This window comes from Corvus brachyrhynchos, unplaced genomic scaffold, assembly GCF_000691975.1.
Source record: "Corvus brachyrhynchos isolate BGI_N302 unplaced genomic scaffold, ASM69197v1 scaffold93, whole genome shotgun sequence".
Lineage (NCBI taxonomy): Eukaryota > Metazoa > Chordata > Aves > Passeriformes > Corvidae > Corvus > Corvus brachyrhynchos.
The window spans coordinates 1,112,888-1,118,400 of record NW_008237273.1 but is presented as its reverse complement, the minus strand read 5'-3'; positions in this window follow the sequence as shown (position 1 = coordinate 1,118,400).

Sequence of the window (5,513 nt, the reverse complement as noted above, 5' to 3'; positions counted from 1 at the left end):
AAGATCTTTACTCATTCTTGAAATAAAAATGGAGCTAAATTGAATAAATTTTGCACTTATATGTTAATTTAATGTCTTTTAAACACAGGTAAGGAGACAAACCAAGATGCCACAAGCCAGTGAATGTCAGTGAGAGAATCCAAAACTACCTGAAAGCAGTAGTAAAACGAGTTTGGAGCAGCACCTTCCCAGATCTTTTGGTGGCAAATACTTATCACTGGAGATTACATTCAAGGTAGAACTGGCCATTTGGTATTTGGAGGGAGACTTCTGGGTACTGCAGGAACTGATGCTGGTGGTCCAGCTGCAGAGAGTTGCAAAAGTCAACATCTCTTAAATCTGACATAGAGCAGATGTTCTTAGAACTAAAGATCACATATATGGGAAAAAAAATCCCCAACAAACACAGATCAAGTAATTGCATCTGTCTTCTTAAATTGTTCTTAATGCAATGAACATATTACAGTGACCTTTAGAATGTCTAATGGGTGATGCATTTAAGCTTTTTGCATATTTCAGCCACCTTCAAATTATGTTTCACTTGTTTATTTCTACCTTAGCCTGTGCACTGAACTGCATCATAATCAAGATGGATTAAAAAATAACCTGACCACTACATATGGATAGTTTCAGATCTTGTGTTTGTATTTTATCTTAAATCTCAACCATACAAATAATTCTCAGCTCTTTCTCTTGAACTGCTATTTGGTCTGGCTTGTTATTCTAATTCTTAAAAATCAAAAAGATCACTGCTCTTTATTTGTGATCAAAATAATTCTACAGAATACAGGTTTGTAAGCTTCAGAAATTCGAATACATTTTGGGGTGTATTTCTGTAAAAAGCTCTTAATGAATGCAGGAAGATTACACACACTTGAATTATTTAACTCATGACAGAGAGTCTTCCAGTTAAAACAAAAAAAGTGTGTCTTGTCTTCTGAAAGCTTCTTAAATCATCAATTTATTTTGGTTCCAACTTCTATTTTATACTCTGGTTCCAGATCCCATTGTCAGTTTGAGAAGTCTGGTTTTTTTCTTTTCATTGGGCTAATTCTTTAGTGCTGCTTTAAATTACTCTTTCACCTTACTCTAAAATTCAACATAGCACAACTCAGTGCTTTGACCACTATCAAACACAAAGTCCAGTATGTCAGCTGTTCTTTCAAAAATTTTGTTCCTATTGCAACCACTGTGAATTTTGAAATTCTGCTGATAGATGGAGTCTCTTGTCTACTGACCTGGGTATGTTTTAGTCCATGATATAAGCACTTTCAGTGCACGTGTGCAGGACTCTTTAACTGAGCAAGGCTAATTGGTACTACGCACGCAAGGACCTAGCAATATAAGAGGGAAATGACTCATGAACTTCCTTTCTTTTCACTGGCAGTGTCAAGGTGTTAGCATTGACTTCAGTCATAAAAAGATTTTCTTATCTCTTTCATTTTGCCTCCTCTGTACACTACCTCTGTGCATAGTTGAGCACAGTTCACAAATTCTCACTGTTTCAAACCTCACTATTTGAGAACAATTTTTGCTTCATATTTATTTCCCTGAAATAAATCCAAAAGAGTGTAAGAATTTACCTGAAAACTAGATTACTGCAGAGATGAAGACAAATAACTTGTAATTCACTGAGTGCAAGGATTATGAGAACATAAGGATAGAGAAATGGTAGAAAAAGCTAATTGCTGTGTGATGGTATAGCAACAAAGACAATTTAGTTTGTGAGAAGAACATGATCAGTGGGAGACATTCCTTTCCAGCTCTTTCTGGACAATGTCCTAGTCATAGATAAATTGTGTAAGAAACCAAGAGCTGTAACTCAAGTTTGACCTCTGCCCCTGAGGCACTCCTCAGTACTACAAGTCACTGGGAGCAGAGGGCTTCAAGCTGAGGCTTCAAGCAATGTGACATGTGGAACCAAACCAGCAACTGCTCCTAACTCTACTGACTTGCCACCTTGCAGGTGTTCTTATAAATGGGGCTGGTAGGCCACAGATTGTAGTGAAATAAACATTCTTGTTGATTTCAGGGAAGATCTGTGGGGTTACATCAGATATGAAAAGCTTCAGAGGAGCAACTTATGCCATCTGAAAGAGAATATAATGTGAAAGGTAAAGACATGTTGCCCCATACTGATAGGTTTTTTGGAACTACCCTGTAAGTAAAAATAATGATCTGTGTATAACATACCCAGATTTTTTAGCGGATTTCAATAATGATATTCCACAGAGTATTTTCTTCTGTCATAGCACTAAATGTTAGACTGTTGTGGCTCTGCTCTGATATGGTCCTCTCAAGCCCAGATGAAGAGAAGGAAGATTTTTACTTTCATTTAATTAGACTGTCCTTTAAGGAGACTGGCATGTTATAATGACAACATTTACAATTGCCTTATGTCTAATTAATAGTTTAAATATTACATTAGAAAAACATGTTATTTAGTGTTCTGCAAACATGGCCAATAAAGCTTCTGTGTTCAAAGTTATATTCAGTTTATATTTTCCTATCACATTATTCACTAGCAGGAACTGGAATTTAAAAAATGCAGTTAGCTTTATCCTCCTTAATAAAGTTGTTCATGGTGCTGATTATAATTATGCAGTACACAGGTACAGACCCCAGATTTCTCATTTAGTTCTAAAAACAAACAAATAAAATAGACAAAGTTTTAAAAAACCCTCAAAAGCTCTCAAAGCCTTTAAGATAAATTACAAAACATAAGTTTTCATTACAACTGATCATGATATATAATAATAGTACCAAGACTGTTTCAAAAGGCATGTGTTAGTAAGTAATATTTGACCCACTGCAAGATAAACAGAAATGTCAGATGGTCCTTGAGGCTTAATAGTAAGCAAATACTTACAATTGAAGGTAAAGTGCACACTTTGCATCTTTTACAGCTAAATCCCACAGCCAGGCTAGTTGATGGTATGACAGCAAACTATAATAGTTTCACAGTGATACTGGTCTACCTGCCATTTTAGCTTGTGGTTTTGACTTTAGTGAAGATTGTGTATATGTTCATGTTTTGTTTCCCAATATATGGAGTGCCAATAACTAACATTCCTATCTGAAGGCACTCATAGGATTTACTCATCACTGAGAATTCTAGTTACTGAATATTAAATTTAGGTGTCCCCTTTAATGTGGGCTACTGGAAACTTGTTATGGTAGTTAATTTAAAGAAGTCTGATTAATTTTGCTCAATATATTCCTCAAGAATGTATTACTCAGGCGATATAAACAGTTTTTGCTCTATAAACACTATGGTTTATATGCAATGTGTTTGCTTATTATTACTAACAACTAAATTATTCAACATACTTTAATTATAAAGACCATATCCATGTTGTTCCTGTTTTGTCTGGGATAGAGTTATGTATAAGGACTAAGGGCTATCTTTTGCATTTGTGTTGGAAACAGTGTTGATGACAGAGGGATGCTTTCATTACTGCTAAGCAGGGCTTACACAGTGTCAGGGCCTTTTCTGCTCCTCACAGCACCCTGCCAGGGAGTGTGCTGGGGATGCAAAAGGAGCTGGGAGAGGACACAGCCAAGACAACTGACCCCAGCTGACCAAAGGGATATTCCAGTCCATATAGCATCATGCTCAGGATATAGATCTGGGGGAAGGAGACGGAAGGGCTCCTCACCCACAGCTACAGTCCCTTCAGGAGCAAACGTGCTCCAGCAAAGCCTTACCCATGGCTGTAGTCCCTCATGGGGCATACCTGCTCTGCCATGGGCTTCTCCCTCACTACACACACTGAGGTGCTCCAGCAGGACCTCATGCATGCTTCAAGGTGTTCTTGCTGCAGCATGGATTTATGCCTGGGCCACAGCCCTCTCAGAGGTGTACCTGCAGTGGTACAAGCATAACATGGCCACAGATACTTCAAGATGTACATACCCTGGCACAGGCATATCCATGGCCACAGACACTTTGGGGTGCCATGCTCATTCCTGTGTATACTTATTCACAGGTTACAGTGCCTTTCAGTTGATTTCACAGTGGAGTTCCAGCCTGCCCAGTAGTGCAGCACAGAATCAGCAGTGATGCCCTGGCCATCTGCCAGCCCAAATGCATCACCACGGCTGTTATCAGAATGTTCCCAGGCCAGCAGAATAACATGATCAGCAGAACAGCCCTATGGCAAGCAGTGAAAGTGAAAAGCAGTCACTAACGAGCACTAGACTCTAATATACAGCTGGGCAAGTGAGCCCCATGGCAAGCACAGGAGCCTGTTGATTAATAGCTAAGCAGCATAATTGCTATAAATTCAATCTAGCACATCCCAATCAAACATTATCTTGCACCCTTTGAGAGTCACGTTGGGTGACAAAAAAGACTGTTGTGGTTTAACCCCAGCCATCAACTAGGCCCCACACAGCTACTGGCTCACTACCACACTTCAGGGTAGTGGGAAGAATCGGAATGATAAAAGTGAGAAAACTCGTTTGCAATAACGATGATTTAAAAAGTAAAGCAGAAGATGGACATGCAAGCAAAGCAAAACAAGGAATTCAATCATCATTTCCCACGGGTAGGAAAGAGCTCGTCCATCTCCAAGAAAGCAGGCCTCCATCATATGTGATGGTGGCTTGGGAAAACAAAGACAATCACTAAGAGCATTTCTTGTTCCTTCTTCCTAGCTCTATATGCTGAGCATGACACTATATGATCTGGGATATCTCTTGGGTCAGTTGGGTTCAGCTGTCTGGCTGTTTTCCCTTCCAGCTCCTTGTGCACCCTCAGCCATCTTGCTGGTGGGGTGGGGTGAGGAACAATAAAGGCTGTGTAATAAAACCAGTAATAAAGCATCCTTGACTGAACAACACTGTTCCCATCACAAATCCAAAATATAACCCCGCAGTGGCTGCTACAAAGAAAATTAACTGTATCTCAGCTGAAACCAGAACTAGTGTTTTAATTTAACTCTATGTTGTCACCTTTTCCATCCTATTTCACTTGTTACAAATTGCAAAGTGTGAAATAATTTTGATAATTCAAATGTCACCTGTTCCCAACTGCAATTAGCATTTAAAAGCTTAACATCCATTTTCATTCAAATATGCCGCCTCTGTAGTCATGGTAACCTCCTCATCAGCTTTATCTTCCAGCTTTAGAAGGTACTGCTGGGGTACTTAGACATGTTTTTATTTAGGGTTTTTCATTTGACTCCCTCCTCCTTCCCTCTCAAGCACAAAAAACACCTCTGTGCTTGCTTTTACCAAGTTGAAGGTTTACAACAGCAAGGAAACAGATAAAATGAAAATACTGTTTAAAAAAAAGAAAAGGTTTTACTTCTTAGAGCTTCCTGAAAATAGGAATTGGTGACGAAGAGTGGCTTACGAATTCAGATGACTCCTCACATATGATGCAGTAAACTACAGATAAGGTATTCAAAACTACATATTCAGCATAAATATAAATAAATATAAATAAAAATGAAAACCTAGTCTATATACAAATGTGTGTGTGTAGAATCCAAATACTTAGCAGAGGT